This window comes from Dendrobates tinctorius, unplaced genomic scaffold (assembly GCF_039654945.1).
Source record: "Dendrobates tinctorius isolate UK_male_01 unplaced genomic scaffold, ASM3965494v1 ptg000049l, whole genome shotgun sequence".
NCBI lineage: Eukaryota > Metazoa > Chordata > Amphibia > Anura > Dendrobatidae > Dendrobates > Dendrobates tinctorius.
The window spans coordinates 9307816-9326719 of record NW_027361717.1 but is presented as its reverse complement, the minus strand read 5'-3'; the positions used below and the strand labels follow the sequence as shown (position 1 = coordinate 9326719).

Genomic DNA, 18904 nt, shown 5'->3' with positions numbered 1-18904 from the left:
TTCTTCTCCATGGTCATCATACAGGCAGGCACAGAAATGGCTGGACCAGGAGTGTAAAGAGTCAACTCGAGTCCTATGAGCATTGCGGAAGTCTAGCTACAAGTGCTGCTCATCTTATACTCCCCTCGATCCAACAGATCAGTTTAATATTTGTGGGCCAGTGACTACATGATGTGATGAAACGACATACAGTGGTGCTTTTAAGTTTGTGAACCCTTCAGAATTTTCCATATTTTTACATAAATTTGGCTTAAACTTACAGATCTGGCAAAAATTAAGAGACCACCACATCAAAACCCTGTCATGGGCAGCCCATTCTCCAGACCTTTACCCCCATTGAAAACCTCTGGAATGTAATCAAGAGGATGATGGATAGTCACAAGCCACCAAACAAAGAAAAGATGCTTACATTTTTGAGCCAGAAGCAGTGTGAAAGACTAGTGGCAAGCATGCCAAGACACATGAAAGCGGTTTTTAAAAATCACAGTTATTCCACAAAATATTGATTTCTGAACTCTTCCTGAGTTAAAACATTAGTATTGTTGTTCCTAAATGATTATGAACTTGTTTTCTTTGCATTATTTGAGGTCTGAAAGCACTGGGGGGTTTTTTGCTTTGTTTTATTTTTTTTAATTTTGACCATTTCTCCTTTTTAGAAAAAAAAAAAAAATTATTGCTTGAAAATTCGGAGACATGTCAGAAGTTTGTAGACTAAAAGAACAATTTACATTTTACTCAAAAATACACCTATAAGGAGAAAAATCAGACAAACTGAAAATTTGAAAGTGGTCTCTTAATTTTTGTCAGAGCTGTATATCAGATTTCCTTTAACTTAAAAGAAAAAAAAAAAAAAAAAGGAATCGATAAAACCCTCAAATTTAGACTCACTCAATTTGTAAAATGAGGAAAACTATCCAATATTATGTGTGAACCTTTGCGTTCAGTATCTGGTGTGACCAGCTTGTGCAGCAATAACAGCATCTAAACCTTTTGGGTAATTGCGGATTAGTCCTGGACATCGGCTTGGAGGAATTTTATCCCATTTTCCATATAAAACCTCTTCAACTCTGATGTTGGTGAGTTTTGCCCCATGAACAGCTCACTGAAACAGGGACGGGTTCACAAACTTTCAAGCACCGCTGTATTTGACGTTTGAGGTTTTTACTGAACGTACATGTCTGAATTTCCACAGAAATAATGGAAAGCCTGACGCACAATAACTGAATATGACAGGGAGGTTTTGTGGTCTTGTTATGACTTTCATTGTTTTGTAGTCTGGCCAATCTTCACATTTTGGAAGTCGAGTCCTCTTCTTTAAGGGCTTTTTACAATTTATGGTCTGGGAGAAGAAGACCAATGAGAAATAATACTGATTCACAGGTGATCTTGGTGCATGCAGACAGACATCCTGCCACATATTAGGCTCTGATTATACCAGGTTGGGGCTATACACCAGCAAAGTCTCCATCTGTACGCCATGAAATGCCCTACGACTGCCGTAGACTGCCATGGATGTGACCGAATCCCTCCGGCCGAGGTTTATTTTCCTGACCACGAGTCAGTCCTGCACTTACAGGCGATTACTGCCCATTACAGCCTCATCTTTCGTCTGAGCAATGTGCCGCCTGATTGGCCATGCACTAAGTGATCGGTTGGGTTGGATCTAAAAGTGGCAAACTCAGCGGACTTCTCCCTTTAAACCCCAAACCAGGTGACAGGAGGCATCACTCCCATTCTCCAGCATTGCTCTCTGCACAATGCTGTTTCCTCTGCTCTGTCCTGGACTTGGCATGGAAGGAAACATTTGTCTGCGCACAACAGGAAGTATGAAGGTTCCTGTAACACGAGAGCTGGCGATTTCTCCTATCAGGCTGCCAGGGGCCCGCTCAGTCCTTGCAACATGAAGTTGTAGTAAGATATGGTTACAAAGTGTTTGCCATCAGTGTCATGCCCATTACAGGGGCTTCATCTATGCAAAAGCAAAGTACAACGTTTACGGCAAATCTTTTTACATAAGTTTCTGGCTGAAAAGTAAAAAGGCACAGTGTCCCCGGGGGTTGTCTGCCAGCTTTCCAAGAGCTGCAAATCTGCCAAGGAGTGGGGATGAATCACAGCAGACGTTATGTGGCAGCCCCTGCCAGGACTGCAATGTGCAGAGAAGTACTAGTAAGAAGTCAAAAGGAAACGGTCAAGGCGCCGTCTTATATTATAGCGGTATGAATGTGGCTTTATTCTTGTAAGATGATCTATATGCTTTACTAACGCGGCAATTATTGAAGAATTAACATTTCTTCCACAGGCTAATTAGGCAGGACTAGTCCAGCGCAGCACCTCTTCCTCTAGACTAGTGCTGCGATATGTGCATACTACCCGGCCACATTTCGACTAGACTGTTCCCGGCCTGGAGCAATGCACTTGTATTGAGGATAGGCCCGATACAGTCTAGTTGGAATGTGGCGGTGTATATGAATAGCGCTTACTTGCTGTCACATGACTGCCTACACCTGGGGAAGCATCACCGCGCGCAGTGGGCTTCACAAGTCTGCAGACGTGTAGCTTAAGACCGGACAACGCCTTTAAACTGGATTTTAGAATTGCAAAATAGAACGCCACAATGACCTGCATTTGGTAATAGCGGAATTAAACTTGCTATTAAAGAGGACCTCGTCAGAGCTCCTGTTTTATTAAATATTTGTTATCCATCCAGACTTCCTCATAGCAAATTTGGGGGGTAAAGAAGCATTGGGCTCTCATATTTTAACATGGCAGGTCTTAGAATCTCAGATTTCATAAATCGCTGACATTGGCATTGGTTTATTCCCCTCTCCCTATTGAGAATCCATAGTTGCTTGGAGCAGCAATGGGTAAAGGAGGGATGGATGGCGCCTGAACAAACATTCATTATACAGCTACCGGACGTCCGTGGCGAGTGTTTAGGGCGCACTCAATTGATAAGGGGAACGGTAATACCCAATTGATATTTCTAGGACGAACGGGACAGTAAAACTCTCGTAAGACACTTTACTCCATAATTCCATATTTATGAAGGATGAGAGCATGTACCAATACAGGAGAACTGAGCATTCTTATATAGGAATAACCCACTAAGCAGTGAACTACGAGGGGATCTCAGAGAGGACGTACAGACCTGGTCAGTGACGCGCTGCAGTCACACAACAGCGATATTGTTCCTATGCGCAGCTTACTTTATGAAGTCAGGGTTTAGTCTTCCAGGAAGAGGTTCTACAAAAAGTCTCAAAAGCAATCCTTTAAAAAAAAAAAAAAAAAAAAAAAAAAAAAAAAAAAAAAGGGTCAACCAATCAATCTACAAACGAGCTCACACACACCGTAAATTACATTTACATCACACATAAAGCTGATGCAGCCAGAGGTTAGCAGAGGAGGCAATGCCAGCACAGGGAGCGGGTGCAAGCTTGGATTGTGATCTCTGGTATGCACCACCACACTGCTCTGTTCAGCACCCATAGGCGGGGGCGCAGGCCAGAGAGGCTTGCCCCACCCCGGGGCGCAGCTCAGAGAGCCCTGCCCCACCCCGTGGCAAAGCTCAGAGAGCCCTGCCCCACCCCGTGACCCAGCTCAAAGAGCCCTGCCCCACCCCGTGGCCCAGCTCAAAGAGCCCTGCCCCACCCCGTGGCAAAGCTCAAAGAGCCCTGCCCCACCCCGTGGCAAAGCTCAAAGAGCCCTGCCCCACCCCGTGGCAAAGCTCAAAGAGCCCTGCCCCACCCCGTGGCAAAGCTCAAAGAGCCCTGCCCCACCCCGTGGCAAAGCTCAAAGAGCCCTGCCCCACCCCGTGGCAAAGCTCAAAGAGCCCTGCCCCACCCCGTGGCAAAGCTCAAAGAGCCCTGCCCCACCCCGTGGCAAAGCTCAAAGAGCCCTGCCCCACCCCGTGGCAAAGCTCAAAGAGCCCTGCCCCACCCCGTGGCAAAGCTCAGAGAGCCCTGCCCCACCCCGTGGCAAAGCTCAGAGAGCCCTACCCCAACATTTGAATGGTTGTGCTCGCAATTTGCTTCGTGCTAGTTGTTATTGTCAAGGCATGCTCAATGGATGCGGATGGAGTGGGATACGGTATCAGGTTATTCAAGTCAAGTTCACACACTGCAAATTTGCAGTGCAGATTCCGAAAAGCGAGTCCACAGCAATCTACAGTACAATAAAAAACTAATGGGTTTTTCACAAATCCAAATAACATGTTGCAGAAAAAAAATCTGCAAAAAAAATGAAAGCATGGTGCGTATTACAAATCTAAATGAAAATCCGCTTTATAATCCAATTCATCATTACTAAATGAAGTGAGGTGAAATCCGCAAGTAGCACAGGCAGGTTTTGTCTGCGGATTTGCAACCAGATCCACAGCAGAAATTTCCCACAACATGTGAACATGGCCTAACAATATATTATGGAGTGGTTACAGTTACAAAGTCAATCACAAACAGACCTTTAAAAAGGTAAATCATAATGCGGATTCCCCGCAGGGAAAAGACGCACATGGTCTGCAGCATTAACGGTGTACATGAAGAGCATATATAGAGCTATATAATAGAGGGGGGAAAAGACAGAGATGGACAAAAAAATACATTTAGGTGCCCTTAGGTGCAGTCACCCAGCTTTCATGGAGGTCTGGGGCACCCCATGGAGTTGAGTTTGGATTCTCCTGTATAAATTGAGAGCACATGCAAAAAAAAAAAAAAACCTTCTGCCCCCATGTGGATGATGCAGAAGGCTGATTTTGTGGGTCTGTATTTTTGCACATGTACATGACATCTTTTACAAGTACAGTCCGCTCTAAAAACTATGTGAGCAAGTAGTTTTGGTATAGAAACACATATTTTGATTACATTTTCTCAAAAATAAAAAAACAAAAACAAAAAAAAACAAAAACAAAAAAAAAAAAAACTTTGGAGTTTCCTGAAGTGAGATCCACTGAAAACACTGGTTAAGTTCACCTGAGCTTGAAAAACATTGTGTACATTGTCTTATTTCAGGCCACAATTCCCATTCGGATGGCCACGCTTCCTGACCGAACAGCCTTCTGCCTGTGACACTGCGGGGTCACACCAGGAGACCCTTGTCAGAGTTGGGTATTGGGACCAGAGCATAACACGAGTATGTGAAAGTGACTTGAGGGTGAAGGTTTATGTAAAAGAAATGCTGGAACTTTTTGGTGCAGATTTGGCATCTACCCAGGGTTTCCATGCTGCACAACGCCGCGTGGGGTTCCAGGGCCGCGTGGGGTTCCAGGGCCGCACAACGCCGCGTGGGGTTCTTTAGCACAGAATTAGCCTACAGTTCAGTTTTCTCACTTCTTGTCCATTTTGGTTGAACATTTTCATTGTGGATTTCACACTTTTCATTAGAAAAGAAAATTTGCCGGCAGATGAAGAATTCTCAGAGGATTTTTATAGGGAATCATCCCAAGACTATTTCTAGAAATGAGAGACTAATCACACAACATCTAATAGAAGTGGGCGACACGGTTTACTGTTCAGTGAGACAATAACTTCACCACAGCGGGAAAGCTAGGTGGCCAGCAGCTCATCCAGCTTTTCCATAGCCCAGAAGAGCAGTGGTCTTCAAGCAGCGGCACAGATTCATTACATGGACCTGCGTCATGGTTTTATCAAAAGTATTAACGCCCCTCAACCCTGATGCCATATTGTATAGCCAGAGCCAGCTGGCACCGGATGAAAGGAGAAGTGTTACCGTAAATCCACAGTCCAGGCTGATCCCGGCCATGGAGACAAGTGACTGTGACACAGCGCAGAGTAGATTTCCAGTCCTCCAGCAAATCACTAGAAAATATATTCATGACGAACACTTGAGACGTGTCAACAAGGTCTGACCTTAATCCGTCACCATGTAAGCGGCCTGAAGAAACACAGGAGAGCGCGACAAAACTAATCATGGCTCTGTGATGACAGGCGAAAACCTGCGCAGTGGTGTCAACAGGGACCTGGCCTGTGAAGAATAAAAAGTCTCCCCGGTATGGCAGAGACATTAGAGTAGGACCACCAAAATGGAAAGATGCACGAAAGGAAAACTTTTCTGTATTGTGTTCCGTCATCTAAGCCTGTGCTCCAAAATCTAGGAAACGTCGCACATTTAGGGTAGATTTGTTTTTTGTTTTCTTAACACAACTCTGGTTTCTTATGGGGAAGAATAAAATTCCAGCCACAGATGTTCATACAGTGTAACACAAAAGTGAGTACACCCCACACATCTTTTGTAAATATTGCATTATATCTTTTCATGGGACAACACTGAAGATCTGACACTGTGATACAATGTACGGCTTATATAACAGTGTAAATTTGGCGCGCCCTCTAAATAACACAGCCATTAATGTCTGAACCGTTGACAACAAAAATTAGTACACCCCCTTAGTGAAAATGGCTAAATTGTGCCCAATTACCCATTTTCCCTCCCTGGTATCATGTGACTCAGTGTTACAAGGTCTCAGGTGTGAATGGGGAGCAGGGGTGGTAAATTTGGTGTTATCGCCCTCACACTCTCTCATACTGGTCACTGGCTCCTTATGGCAAAGAACTGTCTGAGGATCTGAAAAAAAAAAAAAAAAAAAAAATTGCTGCTTTTACATAAAGATGGCTTCGGCTATAAGAAGATTGCCAACACCCCGAAACGGAGCTGCAGTATGGTGGCCAAGACCATGTAGCAGTGTAACAATAGAGGCTCCATTCAGAACAGACCTCACCATGGTAGACCAAAGAAGTGCTCAACGTCATACCCACAGGTTGTCTGGTCAGAAAAGGATGAGTGTTGCCAGCATTGCTGCAGAGGTTACAGGAGTGGCGGCGTCAGACCAAACACCACCGCATAAAATTGGTCTGCATGTCTGTCATCCCAGAAGGAAGCCTCTTCTAAAGATGACACACAAGAAAGCCGCAAAGAATTTGCTGAAGTCAAGCAGAGTAGGGACATGGATTACTGGAACATGTCCTATGGTTTGCTGAGATCAATATTAGCTTATTTTGTTCTGATGGTGTCAAGCGTGTGTGGCAGCAACCAGGTGATCAATACAAAGACAAGTGTGTGCTGCCTACAGTAAAGCATGGTGGTGGGAGTGTAATGGTTTGGAGCTGCATGAGTGCTGCCAGCTGTGGGGAGCAGCAGTTCATTGAGGGAACCATGAATGGAAACAAGCAGTGACATACTAGAGCATGATCACCTCCCTTTGGAAAATGGGCCGCAGGGCAGCATTCCAGCGTGATAATGACCCCAAACACACCACCAAGACGACCACGGCCTTGCTTAAGAAACTGAAGGCAAAGGTACTGGACTGGCCAAGCTTATTGAGCATTTGTGGGGCATCCTCAAACGGAAGTTGGAGGAGTGCAAGGTATCTAACATTCACCAGCATTGTGGTGTCATCATGGAGGAGAGGAAGAGGATTCCTGTGACCCTCTAGTGACCTCCATGCCCAAGAGAGCAAAGGCAGTGCTGGAAAATAATGGTGGCCATGGAAAATATTTACACTTTGGGCACAATTAGGCCATTTTAGGGGTGATATACTTTATCTGTTAAGCAGCCTTGAGCACACATCTGGATACTGTCAGCGTGCACTGTCAGGATTCTTCGGTGTTGCTGTGACTCTGCTGTTTGCATACTTCCGGCCACCCTGTGGCTACTTCTTACTCAGAGAGAGAATGAATATATATATATATATATATATATATATATATATATATATATATATATATATATATATCGCCTTACAAAAAGCAAAAAAACTTTTCACTTCTGACCTGGTGGCAGATGTCAAAACCTTGTCTTTTTATATTAAGGTAACAGGTGAATCATTTTTAATGAAAGCCAATTGCAAAAACGTATTTTTAGCAAAAATACATTTGTTTAAAGATGAAAAAGTTATACGGTAGCTATCTCGAATTGGTGGCTCTACAGTTTTCCTTCCTTATAGATGGAAGCGAATTTACAGAATATTGAAATTTTATACCCCAAGTTTACTGCAGACAACCTCTCGTTATTTGCCCCTATGGAGTATGCCCAGCCAACGGAGCCACAAGCCAAAGCGAACTGTCAAGGACCGGAAGAAGCCACTGAACATGCGTGCTCATCGCTGTCCGTGGCCATCTTGCCTCTTCTGCAATGTGTGCAGAGATGGGGGAATCTCTGAGATCATCTTCTATGTATCTCAGCTCATGATAGACTACAAGCCTCCCCATGGACAATGCCACCGCTTTTGGTCTTCGACAAGACCCCCACGAGTCTTCTAACCAAGACCAGACCGCGTTGGATGCCTCTGTAGAAACTTTTCCATGACACATTTCGGATTTCACGCACGTTGCAGCCTGTCAGCAGCGATGGTCTCATTCCTCACTGTTTTCCAAAGCAAACACAAATGTTATGAGCACCGTCAGGAGGAAGCTCGCATGTGGACTCTGATGAGGTCAGTCGTAGCTGAGCGGATTCCAGATTCTATACGTACAGCAGTGACCTCATCCACTGTCAATTGTTCCCAGATGACCGGAAAGTCTCCTACCCTCTAACCCATCCGCTCCTAATTCTGGGGACAGTCAATCTCAGGAGAACCAGTCGTTTTGTGCAGTATTAATAATGCCTATAGCTCTCAGGGGTGGCCCCCTAATTGGCCGTACAGCCACTGAAATCTGTTATATGGCTACCATAGCAATAGAAGGAGGCTCCATGTTTTTCCCCTCACAGACTACTATTAATAGAGTTAAAGGGGTTGTATCGGATCCTAAAAACAAGAAAGACTGCTTTCCTCCAAAACAGCGCCACACTTTTCCCCTGGTTGGGTGTGGTAGTGCAGCTCTATCATATCTGAGCCTCATTCAGACATGCTTTTTTGTGTACGAGTGCGATCCGTGTTTTTCACAGATAGTGCTCGTATCTATTATAGTGACTGGAGTCATTTATGTCGGATTTTTCACAGATCGAGTAGTCTACGCAAAATGATGGTGGTATGTCTTTTTTTTTTATCAGAGTGTAGGATCAAAATAAGCAATGCAAGACTATGGATCCAAGAAAAATAAAAAAAATTGACAGCACTCTGAAGGCATCTAAGAGGGACGATTTTCACAAGTTGTCAGAAAGGAGAAGGTGGAGAAACTTTATTTTTCTACATGTAGGAGAAAAACAGATGACACAAGGACCACACTGACCAAACTCATCACTCCGTTTTTCTTGTATGTGACATCTGCATGAGCCCTTGTCTGACAAAGCCGGGCTTCTATACCAAGTGCAAGTTATGGAGTGGCACTGTTTCTGAGGAAAGCAGCCATGTTTTTCTATAGCTGTACAATTCCGTTCAATGAGAAAATCACTGCTGTATTCTGTTACCTCTAACTGGAGTCTGTTGTGCATGGATTGTGGTAGATGGATTCACTCAGCTGCTTAACGAAGTAGTCTCAGGAACACTTTCCGTTTAAGTTTTCAACTGGTTTATTAAAAATGTACTGCATAAACCAGTGCACAATTATGAAAAAAAAAAAAAAAAAAAACACAGCCCTTCTGGCATAATAGGAAAAGCAAAATAGCATACAGTATGGTCTGTGTGGCTACGGGGATCCAGCAACACAAGGGGGAAAAGACAAGGTTCAGTTCTCTAACATGAGCACAGCTCTGGAGATCTCCTCTCCAGACACTGAACATTGAATGAGTCCAAAGGCTCCACACTTACCCTCTGAACCACACCCTGGGGTGGAGATATGGTGAACAGCCTTCCACCCACTCCTCAGCTGTCCACCAAAACCCAGCCCTTAATATGGCTGATTAACCTCTCTCAGCACATAGTGTGCTGGAGCATCTTTCCAGGTTCATATCACTGAGGCTAACATCTCCCCTCCAGTATTTTACCAGTGATCTTCTCGCAGGACTTACAGTATATAAATAGTATAGTGATAAAAATCTGAATACAGCGTGCACCCCCAAGCGGGATATGCCTCTGTGGTATTTACACTACCAGCAGAAAGCTCAACAATCTCCAGCAATACCAAACAACTTTTGCTGTCCCTAAAAATTGAGCAAATATTTGCATACTTAAAAATTAAACCGCCGGTTACTCTATTTCATAAATCAATAGTACATATGAAAATGACCCATCAGATAAATCTACTTCTTTCTCCTCCTGGACTGATCCCTCACTCTTTATTCATGGGTTTAACCCATATTCAGTGCAGACTGTTTTTCCCGTTCCGGAGATAGGAGATGGCGGGTGGTTCTTACAAAGTTGTATACAAGCAGGAGCTAGAAGCCGACAGACGCTCTGCTGCAAGTTCACCCGAAATGAGACGGCCAATGTTTCGATCCATCCCAGATCTTAGTCACGGCTCGAGTATCCATTGGGGTCGCTGTAGTCTCCATATTTCACTGCCGTGATTGCCTACTACACACAGTCTGACATATGCACCGGAGCCGTGTGTGCTGGATACGAGGTACACATGGGCAGCACATGGCGCCCAATACCACCACTAATAAGAAGCAGCACGCTTCCTAGAAGTCACATAAGGCAGCCGGGGGGCACTTGCAGCACACGTTAGGGCTGGGTGGAATCACTTTCTTGCCTCCCACCCAATCTCAGGCTTGGCATCTGGAGCCACAAAGAGGGCAATGTGTGAATGGCTCTCTGCGTCCCTCCTTCATTCATCCCAAGAACAAAGGGAAGCTGTGTTGTAAAGTAACATTTCCTCCGAGAAGTCCGCCCTCACATTATTTCACGCTGCGGGCATCGCTAGCTGCGCCATGAATGCCTTGTAACCTTTTATTCATGGAGGAGGAACAGATTAGTCAGTGGGGAGAAAATGGTTTAAATTAACAATCCACAAATTAACGCTCACGGCTGTAATGACTTCGATTTCCTCACGCTGGAAGTAAACAGCTGTCAAGATGTCACTGGCAAGGCGACTGCGTCACATGGCCATAAGAACGACAAGCCTTAATGTACTAGACATGGCCACCATGTTGCCCCATCATTCCTACATAGAAGTGAAGGGCAAACATATGCCCAACCCATGCCGTATTTCTCATGTCTTGGAACAAAAAGAAAAATGGCAACTGTGGCTACTATCCTTTTTACAGAGATCGATAAATGGCCGGTAACAAGCGCCAATGACCGGTACGTAAAGTCATCTGATGCTGGTCTACTTTTACTACTGTCGGCAGCACACCCCCCGTTCATACCAGATGTGCTGCAGACCAACCATCATTTTTAAACATGCAAAAAAAAGATGCAAAAACAAATTAGCGTATTGCATCTGCATCAGTGGGCAGGTTTATAGCACTTATAGTGACTGGTGGAACAGAAAAAGCAATGAGTACAGTGCAAATAACAGCTCTTTGCTATGAATATTGATAGAAAGCTACCAATCAGTGCTGTGGGCGGGGTTATATAGGGCTCAGCATTCTGAGCTCTGCAGCAGAGAAAACCACGGATTCTATCACAAGTGCAGCACCCAGTAAACTAAGTGATACGTCGCTGGAATCAGAGTCTCTGTCCCTACATCATGCTGCTGTCAGATTACATAGCAAAAACCTGCTGACAGATTCTCTTTAAAAAAGCCTCAGACACCTTATGATTTCAAAATCCTGTGTGCTCCTCTTCCACGTTTTGGACACACCACGTCTGGTATTAGCGTACAAATACCGGTAAAATACTGATACTGACATAGTACACTGTGAAAGGGGTCGGGGCCCTATATCTTGCATACACCATGCTGAATGCAGCAATCCTCAGGCCTTATAATTAGCCAACATTAGACTTGCGGAGTAGCTCTAATCGTGAGAAAAAGAAGCTGAACAATCAACTCTGATAATGTATATGCCATACCATCCTCTCCCCAAATTCTCATAACTCACCCTAATAGTCTGCTCCTAGCTCTGCCAGGTAGAGATGTATACACATGGTAATTGCCACAGCTCCAGCATCCATTACCCTGGGCTCTCTGACATGCCAGACTTATGACTCCACAGATCACAGCGCCCGATTTAGGAGTTCTGGATAAAAAGACTAAAGTGTAATGGTTCAGCGCATCGGCCAAAAGATGTCCTATTAATCATAGCCAAGGCTGCCATGCTGCGCTGTAAGTGCGCACCCAATGGACGCACCCTTCAGCACCGAGCAGGAGATAAAACATTTACATGTAGTAAGCAGGCGTTCCCATTCCCTCCGGCATTTCCATGGAATCTGCCTCTTGGATGCAAAACAGCTGCAGAAACCGTGCACTGATGGAAAACAGAGCAGATCTGGTAGATGTGGTGCTGGAGAACAACCCATCACCACAGGGTCACACCACAGGCAACCTGTCATGGAGACGGACGGCCATTGATATGCTGCATTCCGATAGTCCTCCAATTCTAGAACTTCACCCAAAGTAAATACAATAAAGCAATGGCAGTATATCTTTTTTGGGGGGGGAATATCAGAATTTAAGTTCTCTACTCATTCCGATAATCAGTCCTATAAACCCGTCCTTGGGTTCTACCCATGCGGCAATAATCGTAGTTTACCTGCATCTTCTATGAGGGCTAGAAGGCTATGGTCCCACATTACAGCCATGATTTGTCCTAAACCGAGGCAAATCGGCCAGGCTAAACATTTTAAGGTACAGTCGCACATGGCATAGGGGTGACTATTTGCCCTTTTTCAGCTACCTGGCATATTTCTTAAAATAGACAGGGTTTAGTAATCGGGTATGGTCATGCACCAAGCAACCCCGGTGGCCATACGTGTACAGCGGCTGATCATTAACACTGCACGGAGACATCTCAGAAGCTTGGCCCGCTCCAGACAACGTGGATGTCAACTGCGTTATATAGCCGGTACTGTACACTACCTGCGGAGATCAGAGCTAGCTCCGATTGCATCAGCTTAACCTCTTAAATGCCACTGTCAAGTGTGATAGGCTTCATCATGGCCTCAAGATTACGGGGTGCTGATTGATCGCAATGGCAGCTTGGGGCTTGGCGACCACAGGCTGGGCTTCATAGGAGATAATCAACTTCACACAGTAGTGTAGCAGTGTATTGCGTAGGTGAGCAAGCGATCACAGCTTCAAGTCCTCTAAAGGGACCATTTAAAAAACAAACAAACATTTAAATAGAAAAAAAAAATTCAAAATATAAAAAATTGTTTAAAAAATGTTGATAGTGAAATGTAAAACCAAACAAAAACATTTAGCATAGTTGCATATGTAATGGCCTGTACATTGAATTATTTTGGCATTTCAAAAATATTTTTGCAAAAAAAAAAAAAAAAAAAAAAAAGCCAAGCATTTAGATTTTCTGTAGCCACAATTTACTCCTAAAAAGCAATAAAGCTAATCAAAATGTGATCTGTACCATTAGGCTATATGCACACGTAGTTCAAGTGCTGCAGATTTTTCCGCCTGGATTTTGAAAAATCCACAGGTAAATCCGCAGGTCAAAATACCTGCAGTTTACCTGCAAATTAGCCCTGCGGTTTCAGACCTCACAATGGATAAGGTGTGAAACCACAGCGGAATCCGCACAAAGAATTGACATGCTGCGGAGTGTAACCTGCGGAAAAATCCGCGGCATGTGCACAGCGTTTTTGGTATCACCATTGAACACAATGGTACTGTAAAACGCAGCAGGAACAGAAACGCTGATGATCCGCAGCAGAATCCGCAACGTGTGCACATAGCCTAAAATTGTATTAATTGAACAAAAAACAAAACAAACAAAAAAAAAAAAAAAAAACAGCAGCAGCAGCAACGGAGACGAACAGAACATTTAGGACACTGAACTTCAGGAAAGCAAATTTCCAACAGATGAGAGATGATCTTGGTGCAATTAACTGGGACGATATCCTGAGACATAAAAATACACAAAGAAAATGGGAGACGTTTATTAGCATCCTGAATGGCACCTGTGCACAGTATATACCGTATGGGAATAAACATGCTAGGAATAAGATGAACCACTATGGCTAAATAGAGCTGTAAGGGGCGCAATAAGTGACAAAAATAAAGCATTTAGAGAATTAAAGTAAGTAGGTAGTGATGAGGCATTAACTATATACAGAAGATTACCGTAAATAAATTCTGTAAAAAGCAAGTCAAAACAGCAAAGATTGAGACAGAGAAAGTAAAAATAATCCCAATATATTCTTTAACTACATAAATAGTAAGAAACTAAAAAAATTATAGTGTTGGCCCCCTTAAAAATAGTCTGGGTGAAATGGTGGATGAGGATGAGTAAAAAGCCAATATGCTAAATGACTTTTTTTCAACAGTATTTACACAAGAAAATCCCATGACTGATAACATGATCAGGGATAAAAATTCTCCATTAAATGTCACCTGCTTAACCCAGCAGGAAGTACGGCGGCGTCTAAAAATCACTAAAACTGACGAATCCCCGGGGCCGGATGGGATACACCCCCGAGTACTGCAGGAATTAAGCACAGTCATAGATAGACCATTATTTTTAATCTTTAAAGATTCCATAATAACAGGATCTGTACCACAGGACTGGCGTATTGCAAATGTGGTGCCAATATTCAAAAAGGGGACAAAAACTGAACTTGGAAATTATAGGCCAGTAAGTTTAACCTCAACTGTGGGTAAAATCCTGGAGGGTTTTCTAAGAGATACTATACTGGAGTATCTGAAGAAGAATAACCTCATGACCCAATATCAACATTGGTTTACAAGGGACTGTTCCTGTCAGACTAATCTGATAAGCTTTTATGAAGAGGTAAGTTCCGGACTGGACCAAGGGAATGCAGTGGACGTGGTGTACATGGGCTTTTCAAAAGCTTTTGATACGGTGCCACACAAAAGGTTGATACATAAAATGAGAACAATGGGGATAGGGGAAAATATGTGTAGGTGGGTTAAGAGCTGGCTCAGGGATAGGAAACAAAAGGGTGGTTATTAATGGAGCACACTCAGACTGGGTCACGGTTAGCAGTGGGGTACCACAGGGGTCAGTTTTGGGCCCGCTTCTTTTTAACATATTTATTAATGACCTTGTAGGGGGCATAGAGTGTAGAATTTCAATATTTGCAGATGACACTAAACTCTGCAGGGTAATCAATACAGAGGAGGACAATTTTATATTACAGGAGGATTTATGTAAACTAGAAGCTTGGGCTGATAAATGGCAAATGAGCTTTAATGGGGATAAATGTAAGGTCATGCACTTGGGTAGAATGAAGATGATGTATAATTATGTGCTTAATTGTAAAACACTGGGCAAAACTGTCACTGAAAAAGACCTGGGTGTATGGGTGGACAACAAACTCACATTTAGCGGCCAGTGTCAGGCAGCTGCTGCAAAGGCAAATAAAATAATGGGATGCATTAAAAGAGGCATAGATGCCCATGAGGAGAACATAATTTTACCTCTATATAAGTCACTAGTGCGACCACACTTCGAATACTGCGTACAGTTCTGGTGTCCGGTGTATAAGAAAGACATAGCTGAACTGGAGCGGGTGCAGAGAAGAGCAACCAAGGTTATTAGGGATCTAGGGGGTCTGCAATACCAAGACAGGTTATTACACTTGGGGTTAAGATTGGAAAATCGAAGGCTTAGGTGTGATCTTATTACAATGTATAAATATATGCGGGGACAGTACAAAGACCTTTCTAATGATCTTTTTACTCTTAGACCTGTGACGGGGACAAGGGGGCATCCTCTACGTCTAGAGGAAAGAAGGTTTAAGCATACTCACAGACGCGGATTCTTTACTGTAAGAGCAGTGAGACTGTGGAACTCTCTGCCATATGATGTTGTAATGAGTGATTCCCTACTAAAATTTAAGAAGGGCCTGGATGCCTTCCTTGAAAAGTATAATATTACAGGGTATACACACTAGTTTCCTTAATATTGCGTTGATCCAGGGAGCTAGTCTGATTGCCGTATGTGGAGTAGGGAAGGAATTTTTTTTCCCCAATGTGAAGCTTACTGTTTGCCACATGGGGTTTTTTTGCCTTCCTCTTGATCAACATGTAAGTCCAGGTTAGGATAGGATATGGGTTGAACTAGATGGACTTAAAGTCTCCCTTCAACCTTAATAACTATGTTACTATGTATTGTTCTAACTACTTTTGCTATAACTGAGGGCAGGTGCAGACGGACGTAGATTTCTTCAGTTTGATCAAAATGTGATCGCTATTTTTGACTCTCTCATAGGAGGAGAAATAGAAGAAAAAAAGAAGGTCTCCATCTTCTCCATTCTGTCATTCAGCGGAAATCGGACTGCACTCGGATGTCATCGGAGTGCTGGGATGGTTTCCACGAACTCCTTGACCTGCATGGTTAAGTGAGATCCCAATATCTCTGCCCGAGGGGGGGGGGGGGGGGGGGGAATCAGACGTGTGCGCGGGCCTCATAGAATAACACTGGTCAGAGTGTGATCCGACGTTTTGCTGGATTGATCCTGTATCGCTTTCCAAGCCACAAAACCATAACAGAGACGAGTTATAGTTGCACCATGTAAACACAGCCTTTACCGACAGAATATGGGCGCCAATCATGTCCAGTTCACATTGGTTGGAACCGATAGCGACGATTGTACAGCTACGCCAACACTTCTCTAGGTAGATTACGGTCGTCATTGGGAAAGTGGCAAGTGCACAGCATCATTGGAGTTAAATTTCCAAAGCCCAAAAGAAACATTATCTTGGCAGCAGATGCAAGAAAATGCAGACATGCAATGAAAAGCATTTAGCGAGCAAGTGTAATTAACTGAATGGGTTATGCCTCAAAGAGAGATCCCAGGATGCTTATGTAAGGGAGCGTAATTTCCTGTAGTTTCCATCAGCAGATGATTGCTCGCCCCACCGAGTACCCCCCCGTAAAGCTGGGCTCAGTACAGGGAGAGGTGGTGCGGCTCACGTACAGCCACAAGGACCACCGCATCATGGAATCACAAATATGTAAAGGGCCAGAGAATGGAAGAAAATAGTCTGCATCGCTAAAAGCCTTAAAGACAATTACAAGGGGGAACAAAATGCACCTAAAAATCAAAAAATTGAGAGCGATGTACGATATCTGTTTGCATGTCCACCGATCAGCCACATCAATGCCACAATGCTGCATCAGTCCTACCTGTGCTCCCCAAACATCTGGCCCACCTTCTCCAATCACTCACCAATTCAGCACAGTCTCCGTTTTTGGTCTTTACAATGTTTAGATAGTTGGTATATGCGGAAAGGTCATTCCCATGATTGCCAAGACCCGAGGTTTCCCAGCAGAACATGCCCAAGTTTCCTTTGCCATCTTGTTGCCTTCCCACTGGGCATATAGGCGACACATAAATACATGAAGATGTGATTTATCAGGCGGCCCACCTTCCTTCATGACTGCTACGTCACGAAACCCGGTAAATATCAGCGTACGATTGTGGATCTGGATCAGAGAGGTCTCCATAGATCAGGCATGAGAAGTCAGGCTGGAACTTTCCCTTCTTGCTCCCACTAATGAGCACAAATTGCAGAAACCTTCCAGTTACAGTTCTGTAGATCAGAAGATGTACGATAACAGTGCCTGGAAGCAATTTTGGAGGAAGTTCTGTGAACCCTCATTATGTAGAGGTTAGTGCAAGTCGACAACAATTTACACTACAGAAATAATGAGGTAACTCTCCATACAACACAGCCACAAATGCTCTATATGAATCATGATGAGCTGTGTGTGCAGCCCTCGGACAACGTGAGTCAACCTCCACAGCCATTAGGTCGGGAACCTATTAACTTCATCCATGCTGGGGATCAGGTAACGACTCGTATTCCCCAATGAGCTGCCAGACTCACAATTTATGTGCCACAACACACACATCATAACTCAGAGGCCAAGAAAATCTGGAGTATTCATAGCAGCTACTATCATATACAGTGCAGGGCAATCACAGTACCACATGGCAGTGTCCGCTCAGGAAAGGAACATCCCAAGCCAAATCAGCGAGATAAGTGAGGAGTCATCACTCAAAGTATGTCATTCACTAATTGATCAAAGGTGGCATTTTACCAGCAAAATTACACTTGTCCCCAATGAGCAATGAAAATGATCCTATAGAATCAAAAGGTACATCTCCTTCAACCTACGTCACAGCAGCAGCCACCACAAGAAAAGCAGCCTAGTACCACCACAGAGCTCCTAGAGCAGCAACCTAGTGCCACCACAGAACCCCTAGAACAGCAGACTAGTACCACCACAAATACCACCACAGAACCACAAGAGCAGCAACCTAGTGCCACCACAGAACCCCAAGAGCAGCAGCCTAGTACCACCATAGAACCCCAAGAGCAGCAACCTAGTACCACCACGGAACCCCAAGAGCAGCAGCCTAGTACCACCACAGAACCCCAAGAGCAGCAGCCTAGTACCACCACAGAACCCCAAGAGAGTACCATCAAGGAACCCCAAGACCAGCAGCCTAGTACCACCACAGAACACCAAGAGCAGCAGCCTAGTACCACCACAGAACCCAAAGAGCAGAAGCCTAGTACCACCACAGAACCCCAAGAGAGTACCATCAAGGAACCCCAAGAGCAGCAGCCTAGTACCACCACAGAACCACAACAGCAGCCTAGTACCACCACAGCACCACAAGAGCAGCAGCCTAGTACCACCACAGCACCACAAGAGCAGCAGCCTAGTACCACCACAGCACCACAAGAGCAGCAGCCTAGTACCACCACTAGGTTGACTCACTTTAACAATCAGCGTCCATATACTTCCAATAAGGGACATGGATATCATAAAGGTAGGTCCTCTGTGAGGGACCCCTACCCAGTGCCAGATCAAAAATATGGTCTGTTTGATTGGTTTCATTCCTAGAAACATGTTCTCTGTATGGCCAATTCATTTCATAGGCCATCATCATGTAATGCTACACTTCTCCTGCAGTGGCTATGCA

General features: G+C 44.3%; 1 protein-coding gene across 10 annotated transcripts in view; it reads right to left on the bottom strand.

Moving 5' to 3' along the window:
- PPP2R3A (protein phosphatase 2 regulatory subunit B''alpha) overlaps positions 1 to 18904 on the bottom strand; it is a 207609-nt gene that overhangs the window by 149236 nt on the left and 39469 nt on the right. The window contains exon 2 of one of the 10 annotated variants that reach the window (XM_073576490.1): positions 3149 to 3267. The exons of the other annotated variants lie outside the window; for them this stretch is intronic. The gene's annotated coding sequence lies outside the window, so the exon portion shown is untranslated. The remainder of the gene's footprint in view (positions 1 to 3148; positions 3268 to 18904) is intronic. 10 annotated transcript variants of the gene reach the window in all.